Consider the following 17,192-nt stretch of genomic DNA (forward strand, 5'->3'; position numbering starts at 1 on the left):
TGTTTTTTCTTAAAAATCCAGAAGCCTGCATTAGTTCATGAAAGTTAGCTGGAGATTGGTGTTTACTTTCTTATTTAGATACAGGGCTTGCTTTCCAATCTACTGCAAATCCCAGACCTCACACCATGGAGGCACAGGTATGCACACTCAGCCCTCAGTCTTACTTTGCCTTCCTGGTCAGTGTCAGTTTTGACTTTGCAATCCTCTGGTTGCCTCAGGCTTGGCTATAAAGGGGACCTCAGGCAGCTGGATTGCTCATAATGGATGGTCCTTATGAGGCTAGTGAGGAGACTGCCTCCTCAGCTGAGAATAAAGGAAATGGAGGGTGGATTGAGTTTCAGGAAGTGATCAGACTTAAAGGTCATCTTCATAAAAAGCATATTAGGCCTTTAAAAAGTTCTTTAAGTATAGAACCTTCTGAAAAGCTTTTTTTTAAAGAGAATGTAGTGTTTATTTTTTCACCCTTTTTAATTGGTGATCCAGATTAATGGGTTTAATTTTGGCAAATTCATACATGTACATAACATACTTTGATCATTTTCACCCTCTATCTGCCTTGCCCAACCTTCCCCCTAGTTTTACTTTTTTTTTGGAGGGGGGTTAGACACATATTCAAGTAGCTATATATATGAAAAAACAAACTATTATATGAGTCATATGAGAGAACAAGCAAAATGTCTCTGCCATTCAAACTAAAGGGGAGCCCTGTGAGGTTGGGAGAGTCAGAAAAAGCTTCCCAGAGAAGGTGATGAGAAAGACTGGCATCATAAAGGATAGGATTTTAGCATAGGGAGGTGGAGAGGCTGCAGAGGCAATCTTCTGTCTGCACAGAAAGTTCCCTTTGGAATTATATCTAGTTGTCAAAGGCCTTGTGAAAATCTAAATAAAGTAGATGTGCTGCTTCTTCCTTTGCCAACATGTCTATTTACCTTCTTAGAGAATTCTATAAATAAATTATGCAAAAGTAAACTAAGCCCACAATATACGATTCTTAATAGATCATGCCACCAGATTTACTTAAAATGTTAAATTTGTATTGTTTCTTTGCTTATAGCTAAACACTCATTCAGCAAGTATTATTGAATATTAATTATATGAAAATCACTGACACTGTTATACTATGGCATTTACACGTGAATGTGACATAAGCCATGGTCGCAGAGAGCCGCTAATTGAAAACCATCTAATGCTGTAAGTAATCTAATGAGTCTGATTGGAGCACTATAATGTGCAGAGGAGGCAATGATTATATCTCTAGAGCAGCTAAAGGAAGATGTCACTAAAAAGTCACATTTTTAGTGGAACTTGAAGAATTAAGTAGAATTTTTCAAGGCAGAGAAGAAGCAAGAGAATGAGTGAACATTAGAGTCAGGAGCTTCAGATTTAACCTTCAGTGAAAACTTGTGATCCAAGTATTACTGTTTCTGTGAGACCAAAGCGACTCCATTTTGCTAAAATGCACCACTCTCCTAGTCTCTCACAAATTAATGGTTAAAATGTGCTTGCTTTGGGACAAAAGATACAATCTGTAATGAAGCAAAGTTCCTGAGTTAATTACTCAGCCATCTGTTTGCCCAGGAAATGAACGTTCCGGGTCCACTATCTATAGAACAATCTGTCAATGTGCTGACCATCAGTACGTGACAGTCGACCACTAACCTTTGTCCCTCTTTTCCCCCATAAAACCTACATGTAACCACCCCTCAAACCCCCAATGGGCCTAGCCAATCAGAAATATACACTTCATGCTTGCAAAATGCCAGCCAATCATGTAACTGCTAAGTGGAAAATCCCCAAACCTTGCTGTAACCACAATAAAAACCCTGCTAATTTGAAATTTGGGGCTCTCAATTCTGATCCGCTGTGTCAGTGACGGTTGTGAGCCCCTGCTTGAGCTTGAATAAATGACCCTCGTGTGCTTACATCAGGATTGGCTTCCTGGTGGTCTTTGGGACTACTCGATCTGGGTATAACATTTGGGGGCTCGTCTGGGATCCCCAAGACCCTCAGGATTCCCACACCAGAGGGTCAATGCAGGCTGGTGAGTGTTTTTGTGTTTGTAAGGTGTTTGTAAGGTCTGGAGCCCATTTTCTGGAAAGGTTGGCAGACGGTCTAGGGCTTCGAGGGCTGCCGACCCGGGATCCTGGAAGACGTTCTGGATCCTTCAGGAGGGGACAGAGTGCCCCGTGAGTACAAGTCTGTGAGACTCCTAGAGGAACGGCGCAGGTCGCTCCTGCGGCACGGCGTGAGGCCATTGTCCCACTTTCGGTTTTGCCTCCGGTCAGGCGGAGGATGGGTTTGTCTTGTTTTTTGTTTTTCTGTTGTGTTTGTTTGTCTATTTATTGTGTTGACTTGGACTGAGACGATGGGACAGACTGTGACTACCCCTCTATCCCTCATGAAGAACCATTTCAAAAAGGTTAGGGAGCACGCTCATAACCTAAGTTTAGAAATTAAAAGGACTAAATTCATCACCCTCTGTAGTTCCGGGTGGCCCACCTTTGGGGTAGGATGGCCACCCGAGGGGACCTTTGATCTAGGGACCATGAAGAGAGTCCAGGAGGTCGTCTTCCATTCTCATATGGGACACCCTGATCAAGTTCCCTACATTGTCACTTGGGAGAGTCTAATCTGCGACCCACCCGCATGGGTCAAGCCCTTTTTGCCTCCACAGAAACAGCAGCTGGAGGTAATCCTGACAGCCTATGAGAAAGGACCTGGCCCCAGCCGGAGCTGGGGAAGGAGGGCCAGCCCTGGGTGCCAGCAACCGTGGTGGCTCTGCCCAGAACACTCGCCACCGGCGTGCTGCCTCGCCAGCGGGCCCGGCAGACTCTACTGTTTGTCTGCTGAGAGTGATAGGGCCCCCTGATGAGCATGGTAACCAGCCTCATTATTACTGGCCCTTTGCCACCAGTGACCTTTATAACTGGCGTACTCAGCATGCCAAATTCTCTGATAACCCTAGGGACTTGATTAACCTATTAGAAACTGTTTTGTTTACTCATCAGCCCACTTGGGATGATTGTCAGCAGCTCCTCCAGATCCTGTTTACAACAGAGGAGTGTGAAAGAATCCAGAATGAGGCCAGGAAATTGGTTCCTGGCGACAATGGTCAACCCACCACCAATATTGATACTATCAACACTTCTTTTCCTTTGTCCCGGCCCAACTGGGACTTCCACACAGCAGAAGGTAAGGAGAGGCTCCGGGTCTATCGCCAGGCTCTGTTGGGAGGTCTCAAAGCGGCAGCTCGCAAGCCCACCAATTTGGCCAAGGTAGGAGATGTACAGCAGGGGCTGAACGAAAGCCCTGCAGCCTTCCTAGAAAGAATTCAAGAAGCCTTCCATAGGTATACTCCTACGGACCCAGAAGCAAATGAGACAAAGGCAGCTGTAATAATGCATTTTGTCAACCAGGTAGCGCCAGATATTAGGAGAAAAGAGTATTCAGGACTTAGTGACAGTGGCAGAGAGTATATAACAACAGAGAAACTGCAGAGGAGAAACAGGTAAAAGCTGATAACTGCCAGACCCGAAACCTGGCTCGAATTCTTCTAGCCACCACTTTGAGAGAGCCGAGGGAACGTGAATGTCGTCTGAGAAAGATTGTGGCAGAAGGACAAGGTAAGGGGGAACATAGGGATCACCCCCGATTGGGAAAGAACCAGTGTGCTTATTGCAAAGAGGAAGGCCATTGGGCCAGAGAATGCCCTAAAAAGCCGGGAAGCCACCCCAAGGCCCCCGTCCTGGCTATGGATGAACTGAGTGATTAGGGGGGATGGGGCTCGGCACCCCTCCCAGAGCCCAGGGTAACCCTTAAAGTGGAGAGGGAGCCTGTTGAGTTCCTGGTAGATACCGGTGCTCAACATTCAGTTCTGCTTAAACCACATGGCCATATATCTGACAAAACTTCCTGGGTCCAAGAAGCCACAGGCATGAAAAAAAATATATTCATGGACTACCCAAAGAACGGTGGACTTGGGAGTGGGCCGGGTAACCCACTCATTTTTGATTATACCTGATTGCCCCTTTCCTCTACTTGGAAGAGACTTGCTCACTAAATTAGGGTGTCAAATCCATTTTCACCCTGGGGGTGCAGAGGTCCTTGACCAGGAGGGAAAGCCCCTCCAAGTGTTAACTATGAGCCTTGAGGACGAATATCTGCTACATCAGAAGCAGTCCCCTCCTGATCCTGACTGGAACAATGGCTTGCCATGTTCCCACGAGCATGAGCTGAGACTGGGGGCATGGGGCTGGCCACACACAGGACACCTGTGTTCGTAAAGATAAAGCCAGGAGCAGACCCTGCACGAGTTCGCCAATATCCCATGTCCCTAGAGGCCCGCAAAGGAATAACTCCACACATCAGGAGGTTGCTTGCTCAGGGTATTCTAAGGCCCTGTCAATCAGCCTGGGACACCCCCTTGTTGCCGGTGTGGAAACCCAACTCGGATGACTATCGACCAGTGCAGGACCTCCGTGAGCCTTCTGCTGGCACCCAAAAGCCAACACACCTTCACATTTGAATGAAGCAACCCTGAGCAGGGCATCAACGGACAGCTGACCTGGACCTGACTTCCTCAAGGATTTAAAAACTCCCCCACCATTTTTGACGAAGCCCTGCATGAGGACTTGGGCTGGACAGAGGCTTTCCCCACCAAGCATGAAATGGCACAGACTGTGGCCAAAAAGCTTTTAGAAGACATCCTACCAAGGTATGGTTTCCCAGTAATGCTAGGGACAGGCAATGGACCCACCTTCATTTTCAAGGTGAGCCGAAGCTTAGCACAGGTACTGGGGCAGATTGGGAATTACATTATGCATACAGACCCCAGAGTTCAGGACAGGTAGAGAGAATGAACAGGACCCCAAAAGAGACCTTAACTAAATTAGCCTTAGAGACTGGCGGTGACTGGGTGGCTCTCCTTCCCTTTGCTCTCTATAGGGTGTGCAATTCACCCTATAAGATGGGACTGACTCCCTTTGAAATTATGTCTGGGGTACCCCCTCCCATTATCCCTAACCTCCAGTCTAAAGTACTTGCTGAATTTGATGATCAAGAGCTATTGTTTTCTTTAAAAGTTATTCAGCTGATCCACAAGGACATTTGGCCCAAATTGAGAGCCCTGTACGAGTCTGGACTGCCTCCTGAGCCCCACCACTCTCAAGGTTGACGGGGTAGCCACCTGGGTGCACTACACGCACATCCGACCAGTGGATCCCTCCGCGGTTCGAGAAGACTTCATCCCAACATGGCAGGTGCCCAGAAATGAGGACAACCCCTTAGAACTCAAGTTCAAACGTACATGATCTGAATGCTGATTGCCTCCTGCTGCACACAAGGAAGGGGAATAAACCCCCATGCCCCTTTCAATTGGACATGGACCATTTATAACCCAGAGACAGGACTCCGACTGCCCTTGGCTTTCTCAGTAGGACCAAGGACTACATGGTTCCCAGACCTGGAGTTTGATCTTTGCCAGTTAGCAGAGGGATCTTGGTCAAATACCCAGCGGACCAAACAGGATTCATATCCTGATTGCCATTGGAGAATATTTTATGCATGTCCTGGAGGTAAGAGAACCTCCAAATGTGGAGGCCCGGAGACTTATTTTTGTGCAACCTGGGGATGTGAGACTAGTACGTCTGGAGGCTGGCCAGTCAAAGGGGGCGACCTTATTACTCTGACCCACCCCCTTGGGTCATCAAAGCTTAAGTTACAGTTTACAACAAAGGGACAAAAAACCCAAGGGTGGGAGGCAGGCAAAACCCGGGGCCTCTGGCTTCGGGTTACTCTTGGCCACCATCCGGGACTTCTGTTCACTGTCCAATTGATAGGAACACCATTAGTCTCTCATCCTGTAGGGCCTAACCAAGCTTTAGTGCTTCCGATTCTATTCAGGCCAACCAGCCCCCCAAAAGAAACCACCCCTCAGTTTCCCTCTTGAAGTGTTACTAAAATTGTTGAGGACCCAGAGCAGGACCAGAACCCAGATGACCCTCTCTGGGAGCTTATGGTCAGAACTTTTAAAGCCCTAAATACATCCAGAGCTGACCTTACCCGGTCTTGTTGGCTATGCTATGATATTAAGCCCCCTTACTATGAAGGGATAGCCTTTCTGGGGAATTTTACTGAATCAGATAGTCCTAGCCAATGCAGATGGCAGCAGAAGGGTTCAGCTAGATTAACCCTGCAGTCGGTGGTCAGACGAGGCACATGTCTAGGTGATGTGCCTCTCACCCACCAACACCTGTGTAGCCAGACTCATTCAATGTCCTCAGAAAAATATTTCGTACCCCCTTCAGATGGTTGGTGGGCATGTTCTACTGGGCTCACCCCATGTGTACATGGAGGAGTACTCAATGGGACTAAGGACTTTCGTGTGCTGGTGCAATTAGTACCTAGACTGCTGTATCATTCAGAGGAGGAAGTTTATACTCACCTAGCTCATTTAGTGGGGGCCCCCAGTCGGGTAAAAAGGGAGCCCATAACAACAATCACCCTAACAATACTCCTAGGCCTGGGCTTGGCAGGAGCAGGAACTGGGTTCTCCTCTTTAGTCTTACAAAACAAGCATTATAATGATCTGAGGGCTGCCATAGATATTGATGTAGAGAGACTTGAAAACTCGATCACACACCTTCAAGAGTCATTAACCTCCCTAGCGGAAGTGGTGCTCCAGAATAAAAGAGGCCTAGATTTAATCTTCCTACAACAGGGAGGGCTCTGTGCTGCCCTGGGGGAAAAATGTTGTTTCTATATAAACCACTCAGGAGTGGTCAAAGAATCTATGGCAAAGGCTAGAGAAAGTATTGCTAGATGAAAGCAAGAGTGAGAACAAACTCAAAGTTGGTTTGAATCTTGGTTTAATTCCTCCCCATGGCTGACTACCCTGATCTCTACTCTACTGGGCCCCTTGCTTATTCTGTTACTACTGTTAACCCTTGGACCTTGTATACTCAATAGATTAGTCTCATTCATCAGAGAATGCATTAACACTGTACAGCTAATGGTACTCAGGTCCCAATACCAGCCAGTTTCTACAGACCTAATAAAATAAACCCCCAGAGGCCCATGATTGGTCCTCTATAGCATCATGAGAAGGGGGGAATGTGAGACCAAAGCGACTCCATTTTGCTAAAATGCACCACTCCCCTAGTCTCTCACAAATTAATGGTTAAAATGTGCTTGCTTTGGGACAAAAGATACAATCTGTAATGAAGCAAAGTTCCTGAGTTAATTACTCAGCCATCTGTTTGCCCAGGAAATGAACGTTCCGGGTCCACTATCTATAGAACAATCTGTCAATGTGCTGACCATCAGTACGTGACAGTCGACCACTAACCTTTGTCCCTCTTTTCCCCCATAAAACCTACATGTAACCACCCCTCAAACCCCCAATGGGCCTAGCCAATCAGAAATATACACTTCATGCTTGCAAAATGCCAGCCAATCATGTAACTGCTAAGTGGAAAATCCCCAAACCTTGCTGTAACCACAATAAAAACCCTGCTAATTTGAAATTTGGGGCTCTCAATTCTGATCCGCTGTGTCAGTGACGGTTGTGAACCCCTGCTTGAGCTTGAATAAATGACCCTCGTGTGCTTACATCGGGATTGGCTTCCTGGTGGTCTTTGGGACTACGCGATCTGGGCATAACAGTTTCCATCTATGCATATGAAGAAGTTGAGTCTGAGAGAGACCAAGTGACTCACCTAAGGTTATGTGGCAAATCAGTGTCAGAGTCAGGATTTGATTGCATTCTCTCTGACTCCACTGTATCCATTTGCCTTCATGGTGAAGAAGTACAAGCCAGTGGCAGAGTGGAAAGGCATTCTAGGCAGAAACAAAAGCTTTGCTTGATTGACAGAATTTGAGTCAGCAGGATCTCACTTCAGCTATGACCATGACTGCTCATCTTTAGAGCACTTTAGGAATGATTATCACTCTTTAGACCTACTTTTGAAATTGGAATTGTTCAGTGCCTGCTTGCATTAATGATAGCATTCAGTTCAGCAAGCATTTATTGACTGAATGGGTGGCTGCACAAAGGATATGGGCTATATGGCTATCTTCAAATCATTTGTACAGTGACAGATTGGAATGATTCTCAGAGGATTCGCTTTAGCTCTTCAGTTCGTCAAAGTCCCCAGATTGATGATGCCATTTCCTGGTCCTTGCAGATAGAGACATAGCCTAAAAGTGAAGGCTGAAAGAGCATATTTTTCAAAAGTAGCTCCCTTGACAGTGCAAAATGCTATATATATAATAACCACCATAGGTCATGTTCTGAACAAGAGATGGTTTAAATAGGTATACAGACAAATAAGATGATAGGAAAACATGTATCTGTATCTATAAACCCATCTAAATTCATATATGCATTTATGAGTACCTTATTATTTAGAACTTGTACAGTGGCTTAATTGATAAAAATGACCCCACAGCAAGGTCAACTATTGTAGCTCCCTCTCCTCCCTCCCTAAATAAAACCTTTCTCCTTTTCTCCTTTGAGCAAAGGTAGTGTGTTTGAATAAGGACTGATGAGACTCTTTGTGAAAAGAAAAGTGGTGTAACACTTCATCTTTTGTTGGTGAGAACTCATTAACCAAATATTAGGAAGCAGAGCCTTCAGTGCCACAGGACATGTTTTTGGTATAAATTTTTGGAGTGATATGTGTGCACACATGCCTATACTCCCAAACTCCCAGTGCTTCTCAGTTCCTCAAATAAAATAATTTTAACTGTATCCCTCCCTTTCTGTTTGATTAGCTGTAGCACTGGCTCAGATTGTCACCATCGCACACCTACACAGTTGCAACAGCTTTTAAGTTATTCTGTTTCTAGATGTTTTCAAATCCATCAATGCACAGCTGTTCCACATGGAACACTACTCTTCTTCCTAGCTGCTTTTCAACTGTCTATTCAATAAAAGTAGATATGTTCTTTTTTTCTGATTAGATACCTAATATATATTTGTTCTTAAAATACAAAAATAAAGTAGAGGAAAATATAAAGAATAAAATGAAAATTCATCTAACATTTCATCACCCTGAGATAAATCTCAATTAATATATTGGTTACCTTCCTTTCATTCACCACTCATATGTACTTATTCACACATGTAATTTTATAATTTTTGATTGTTTCTTCCTTCCATTGCATAACTGATAATAACACTTGGTTATGTACATCTTTTATCTCTTTCTCAAGGTTCATACAACTATATTAAAAATAAATGTACACATATATAGGAGTTTAAAAGCAATTGGTCATCTAAAATGTGTCACATATATACATTGTCTCTTGCTTTTTGTGTTCAACACTAAAATACATCCATGTTTACTGGTATACATCTCATTAATTCTTTTTAATGTCTGCATAATATTCCATGGTACAGATATACCATATATTTATTTGACTATGGAAGGGAATTTTTTTTCCCATTAAGTTTATTGGTACATTTTAGGTATAAAATACAGTTACACTCATCATTGGGATCTTGTACAATTACATGAGTATCTTGGTTCTTATTTTTTTCCCCTTCCCTTGCCCTCCCTTCACCCCCTCCACCCTTCCCTATTTGCAAAGACTTTGTTTTCATTTTTTTCCTTTTCTCATATTTTTTCTTTTCCCGTTTTTCCTTTCCCCTACCCCTCCCAATTCCCGTGCTCCTTTAGACCATTTCTTCCGGTTACACAATATCAATTATACATTTTAAAAATTACAATATCAAGATCTAGGAGACATTATCACAGATTTTACAGAATTTAAAAGGATATAGAAAGCATATTTCAAAAATCTTTTTTGAAATAAATTTGACAACTTCTAAGAAGTACCTTGGAGGACAAATGAAACTAACTCCAGAGGAAATATAAAATTTGAATAGCACCTATTAAAGAAAGTATATTCCTAGCTTGAAAACCTACCTATATGACAACAGCAGGCACATATACATTTTAACTGATAAATTATATCAAACAATTAAAGCAGAGAAAAGAAGGAACACTTCTCCCCTCATTTTAGGAACTCAACATTGTGCTAATCCTAAAACTGGATAAAGATAATAGAAGAAAAAAGTATGAACATAGATAGAAAGTTGTTTAACAAAACAAACTATTAGAAGTCAGATCTGGAAGTATGTAGAAAGTGGTTTTATTATAGGGATGGCAGTGTTGGTTCAGCATTGGAAGATCCACCCCCAAAAGTCATCCTTTTTACAAGGGAAAGGAAAAAGCCATACATATGATCCTGTCAGTAGTTGGAGAAAAAGTATTGGACTAAATTCTACAGCTGTTCATGGTAAAAGCTATCAGGAGACTAGAAGTAGAACAGAACCTTCTCAACAGATTAAAGACATGTACTCCATACTTCCAGTGAGAATGCCTTATATGAATGGAGAAGATGCAATGCTTTCTCCTTAAGGTGGGGAACAAGGGCAGATATGCTTACTCTTCATCTGTCCATTGAACTTTGAAACATAGGCCCAAACCAAAATAGTCTGGCAATAAAATGACACAATTAGGATAGGATTGGCAAGGTAGAAGCAAAATCTCTATATGTAGATGAAATAATCATCTACAGAGAAAATACTAAGAAATCTCTAGAAGCCCCTAGAACTTGTACTTGAATTTAGCAGGATTAGAAAACACAAGGTATATATCAAAATTCAGGTCTGTGTATACTTGCTATAAATGAAGAATTGGATATTGAAATTTAAAAGTTATGTAGGAGTACAAAGGACCTAGAAAAGTTAAAAAAAAAACAGTGTTGGAAGATGTTTAGTACCTAATTTTAATACTTCTTCTAAAGCTACAGTAATCAAGGCAGTGTTGGTGTAAGGAAAGACATATAGATCATTTGAATAAAACAGAGAATCTAGAAATAGAACCACACATATATGGTCCACTGAGTTTTGAAAGATTATTTAACATTAGCATTTTATAGAATATAAACTCAATTCAAGAGCCGAGGAAGAGAAAGTGTTTTCAGCAAACGGAAATAGAACACCTGGTATCCGTGTATAAAAAATTAACCTCACCCTTTTATTTCCATACATGAAAATAACTTGAAGGGATCTATGAACCTAAATATGAAATTCTAAAAGTATAAAACATTAAGAAGAAATTATAAGGGAAAATGTTTATGAATTCAGGGTAGGTAAGAACTACCTAGTAGAAAAAAGACATGATGTATAAAAGAAAAAAATTGATAAATGAGATTCCATCAAAATTTAGAACTTTAAATGACATCATTAAAATGAAAAGTAGTCCTTAGACCATATTTGCAATGCATATAACCTATGACCAGAATATATAAAGAATTCTTAGAGCTCATTAATAGACAACCCAATTAAAAAGTAGACATAAGAAGATGATAAATAGCCAGTATAGCACAAGGAAAGTTGTGCAACTCTAGAATCAGAAAAATACTAATCAGTACCATAACAAGATTCAATTATACACTCATTAGGGAGATGAAGTTAAAAGTTTTAAAAGCCTTGTCCTGACTTTTTCTTTTTGTTGGATTCTCCCCCTTTGCATTTAATTTGTCATGCCCAATGGATTCATTCTGCCAGTCTTCCTGGGGTTGTGATCCTCATTGTCTTTTCCTAGAATTTTGTCTAAAATTTTTTGAAGTGCCGGTTTGATATTCATGAAGTTCCTGAGGTACTCTTTATCATGAAAGTATCTTATTTCTTCATCAATTTTGAAAGATAGTTTTGCAGGGTACATCAATCTGGGTTGGAGGCTGTTTTCCTTTAGGACTTGAAATACATCACTCCAAGCTTTTCTTGCCTTGAGGGTTTGCATTGAGAAGTCTGCTGTGATCCTGATAGACTTTCCTTTGTATGTGATTTGTTTCTTTTCTCTCACTGCTTGTAGAATTTTATTCTTCTGTTGGATTTCTGGAATCCTAACTATTATAGGCCTATGTGTAGATTGTTTTTGATCAAGGCTATTTGGAGTCCTATATGCCTCACTTTTCTGTATGTCAAGTTCTTTACCCCTCCTTGGGAAGTTTTCTGCCATTATTTCTGTGAACAGATTTTTATGTCATCTGCACTCTCTCCTGTTTCTTCATTGACTCCAATCAGTCTTATGTTATTCTTCTTTGCCTCGTCTAGCAGGTGCTGGATTTATTTCTCATGTTCCCTTACAATTTTAAAGAAATTTTTCTTTTCCTGGTCACTAATTGCAATCTTATCTTCTACATCTGAAATTCTATCCTCACATTGGTTCATTCTGCTACACAGACTTTCGATGGAGTTTTTAATCTCCTGGAAATCTGTTTGCATCTGTTTTATGGATTCCATTTTTTTCCTATGTTGGGATTCCATCATGTTCCTCAGATCCTCTATTTTTTATCTGTGTCCTCTCTAGATTTATGAATCATGTCTTGCACCATGAGCACAAACTTTGGTGTTATATGAGAAATGATTTCTGATTTTGTTTTTTCCAGATCCCCTTTTGTTGCCAGTTCAGAGAGTCCAGGTGGTTGAGTATCAGATTGTTCCATCTCGTTTCCCTTTGGGGTTGCTGTAAGTGATCCAGAAGTCTGTTTTTGAGGCTTGTTTACATGTCTTCTCATTTCTATGGGGGGGGAGTGCTTCTGGCACCCACGCAGCTCACCTTCTCTGCCCTAGGGGCTTGGAATGGCGGTGGGGAAGCTTCCTTCTGGGTGCTGGGACTGGCTCACCTTTTCTGCCCTAGGAGCTTGGGATGGGAGCGGGGGAGCTTCCTTCTGGGTTCTGGGACCAGCTCCAGATATTCCTTGTTTAACAACTGAGTTCTGTTCCTTCAACTAGGTTGTTAATGAATTGGCTGCTAAATGAGGAATTGTGTATCATATGTACAATATTCAGAACAAAAAAAAGGTCAAAGGAAACTCCAACTTGATGACTTTGCTTCTATTTGGATAACTCTTCCATGTAGTGCTTAGTTTTCTCAAAGCCCTTTTGTTCTGATCTTCAATGTTCTGATCTTCCCATTTGTTTCTTATAGAAGCCAGGTTCTTGAAGACTTCCAGCATCACATCTCTGTAGAGAGTCTTCTGGGAAGAATTCAGCAAAGCCCACTCTTCCAGGGTGAAGTTCACAGCCACATCCTCATAGAACACAGGATTCAAAAGCAGGTTCTCTGGCTGGATTTAGCTCAGTGCCACTGCCTGCCTCACAAGCACAAGGTCAAGTTTGATCCCTGTAATCCCAGCACTTGGGAGGCTGAAGCAGAAGGACTGCTGCAAGTTCAAGGCCAGCCTAGGCTGAAAGTGAGTTCAAAGCCAGCCTGAATTTCAGACCAAGACCCATCTCCGGCTTCTGCGGTGCCTGGCCCCTCTCCAGAAACATGCAGTGCCAGCCAGTGACAAGATGACAGGGACTGCAGTACTGTACACCAGCAGCCTGGGCACATGACTGGAAGGGAATTTTTTAATGCTGAAAAAGATAATAGAATATAATAATGGTCACAAAATTAATGTTGTAATAAGTGGGGATACTCTGGAAATTAGGTACTATACAAAAAATAAAATGTGTCATTTTGCATTACAGTTACTTACTTTTGTTTCACTTTATTTTATTTTTTTATTAGTACATGTTTGCCATACATAATGAAAAACTTTTTTTTTGGTACTGGGAATTGAGCTCAGGGCCTCGCACTTGCCAGACAAGCATTGTGTCTCTGAGCTACATCCCCAGCCCCTCGCCATACATAGTGATCACATTCTTCATGAGGAATTTGTACCTCTACATAATATAAATTAATTCTTTTTCCCCATTCTCCTCCCCTCCCTTCAACCCTTCATTCTCTCCCTATTTACAAAAGCTTTGTTTCCATTTTTTCCTTCCATTCTTTTTCTTTTTTAATCCATTTCCCCTTCCATCCATTTCCCCTCCCTCCTCCCTTGGTCCCCTTCCCATTTGAACATGTTCTTTCTGCTTTCCAAAATCTCTGCCCCATTTTGGTCTTTAAAAAAAAATCCTTTGGGTTCCTCACACAAGAGAAACAATGTGATACTTAAACTTGTATGACTGAGTTATTTCACTTATAATTATAGTTTCAAGGTGCATCCACTTACCTAAAAATGACCCAAGTTATCCTTCTTTATAGCAGAGTAGTACTCCATTATCTATAAAACCCACATTTTCTTTATCTATTCATCTGTTGATGAGCATATGGGCTATTTCCAAGATTTAGGTATTATAAATTGTGCTGCTATAAATATGGGTGTACGTATATCACTGGGGCATGATGCTTTCAACTCTTTTGGGAAGATAACTAGAAGGGGACTATCTGGGTCAAATGGAACCTCTAGTTTCAGTTCTTTGAGGAATCTCCATACTGATTTTCATAGTGGTTGCAACAGTCTCCACTCCCACTGACAGTGGAGAAGGTTTCCTTTTTCCCCACAGCCCCATCAGCATTTGAAATTGGTTGATCTCTTGATAATAGCCATTCTTTCTGGAATGAGATGGAATCTCAGCATTGTTTTAATTTGTATCTCTCGAATGACCAGCAATGTTGAACATTTTTCATATATTTATTTCCTGTTTTTATTTCTTCTTAGAGAAGAGTCTATACATTCAGATGCCCACTTTTGGATTGGCATTTCAATTTGGGGGAATATGATTTCTTTTGAGTAATTTATATATTGTAGATATTAGTCGTTTGTCTGAGGAGTAGCTGGTAAAAATTTTTTCCCATCCTGTGGGTTGTCTCTAATTTTGGTTGGTGGCTTCTTTTGTTGTATAAAAGCTTTTTAATTTAATGTGCTCCCATTGTTGGTTATTTGTACTATTTCCTATGTGATGGGGTTTTTATTCATAAAGTCTTTGCCTAATCCTATGTCTTCAAGAGTTTTACCTATTTTATCTTCCAGCAGATTAATTGTTTCTGTTTTAATATTTAGATCTTTGATCCATTTCAATTTTAGTTCGCTGGATTATGAGAGGTATGTGTCTAGATTTAATATTTGGCATGTGGAAAGCCAGTTTCCTCAGCACCGTTTCTCAGCACCATTTATTGAAGAGGCTGTCTTGAGAGCTCCCAGCACAGAGGAGGCTTCCGGGTAGGTGTGCCGCAGCTCCCAGCCCAGAGGAGGCTTCCAGATCAGTGTGCCACAGCTCCCAGCATGGAAGAGGCTTCTGGGTAGGTGTGCTATAGCTCCCAGCACAGAGGAGGCTTCTGGGTAGGCTTGCCACAGCTCGCAGCTTGGAAGAGGCTTCCAGGCAGGTGTGCTGCAGCTCGAAGCAGAGAGGAGGCTTCCAGGTAGGTGTGCCACAGCTCCCAGCCCAGAGGAGGCTTCTGGGTAGGCATGTCACAGCTTCCAGCATGGAGGAGGCTTCCAAGTAGGAGTGCCACAGCTCCCAGTACAGAGGAGGCTTCCAGGTAGGTTTGCCACAGCTTCTAGCACAGAGGAGGCTTCCAGATCAGAGTGCCATGGCTCCCAGCACAGAGGAGGCTTCTGTATAGGTGTGCCACAGCTTGCAGCACAGAGGAGGCTTCTGGGTAGGTGTTCTGTGGCTTCTAGCATGGAGAAGGAATCTGGGTAGGTGTGCCACAGCTCCCAGTGCAGAAGCAGCTTCTGTGTAGGCGTGCCACCGCTCCAATCACAGAGGAGGCTTCTGGGTAGGCATTCCATGGCTTCCAGCATTGAGGAGGCTTCTGGATAGGTGTGCCACAGCTCCGAGCACAGAGGCTTCTGGGTCAGTGAGCCATGGATCCCAGCTTGGAGGATGATTATGGGTCAGTGTGCCACAACTCCCAGCCCAAAGGAGGCTTCCAGGTAGGTGTGCCACAGCTCCCAGCATGGAAGAGGCTGCTGGATAGGAGTGCCACAGCTCCCAACAAAGAGGAGGTTTCTGGGTAGGCATGCCATGGCTTCCAGCATGGAGGAGTCTTCTGGGTAGGAATGCTGCAGCTCCCAGTGCAGAGGAGGCTTCCAGGTAGGTGTGCTACAGCTCCCAGCACAGAGAAGGTGAGCTGTGTGGGTGCCAGCAGCACCCCTTGCCCACCTGGCGAAATTAGAAGACATGTAAACAAGCCTCAGAACCAGACTTCCACATCACCTACAGCAACCACAAAGGGAAATGAAATGGAACACTTTGATACTCAACTACTTGGACTCCCTGAAAGAGCAACAAAAGAGGATCTGGAAAAAATGAAATCAGGAATAATTTCTCACATAACAGCAGAGATTGTGCCAATAGTGCAAGACATGATTCATAAATCTAGAGAGGGCACAGGTAAAAAAATAGAGGAGCTGAGGAACAATGGAATCCCAACATAGGAAACAAATGGAATCCATAAAACAGATGCAAACAGATTTTCAGGAGATTAAAAACTCCATTGAAAGTTTATGCAGCAGAATGAGGCAATGTGAGGACAGAATTTCAGATATAGAAGATAAGATTGGAATTAGAGACCAGGAAAAGAAAAATATCTTTAAAATTGTAAGAGACCACAAGAAATCAGTCCAGCAGCTGCTAGACGATGCAAAGAAGAATAACATAAGACTGATTAGAGTCAATGAAGAAACAGGAGAGAGTGCAGATGACATAAAAACACTGTTCACAGAAGTGATGGCAGAAAACTTTCCAAGCAGGGAAAAAGAACTTGACATACAGATAAGTGAGGCATATAGGACTCCAATTAGCCTTGATCAAAAAAAATCTACACATAGGCATATAATTGTTAAGATTCCAGAAACTGAATAGAAGAACACAATTCTACAAGCAGTTGGAGAAAAGAAACAAATCACATACAAAGGAAAGCCCAACAGAATCACAGCAGACTTCTCAATGCAAACCCTCAAGGCAAGAAGATCTTGGAGTGATGTATTTCAAGCCCTAAAGGAAAACAACCTCCAACTCAGATTGATGTACCCTGCAAAACTATCTTTCAAAATTGATGGTGAAATAAGATACTTTCATGATAAAGAGCACCTCAGGAATTTCATGAATACCAACCCAGCACTCCAAAAAATTTTAGACAAAATTCTAGGAAAAGACAATGAGGATCACAACCCCAGGAAGCCCAGCAGAATGAATCTACCTGGCATGACAAGAAATTAAAAACAAAGGGGGAGAATCAAACAAACAAACAAAAAGTCATGACACTGATAACTCAATATGTATCAGTCATAACCATCAATGTTAATGGTCTCAATTCAGCAATCAAAATAAATAGACACAA

The sequence above is a fragment of the Heterocephalus glaber genome, unplaced genomic scaffold (genome assembly GCF_053883595.1).
Source record: "Heterocephalus glaber isolate CG9 unplaced genomic scaffold, H.glaber_assembly_v1.0 deba00001730, whole genome shotgun sequence".
Lineage (NCBI taxonomy): Eukaryota > Metazoa > Chordata > Mammalia > Rodentia > Bathyergidae > Heterocephalus > Heterocephalus glaber.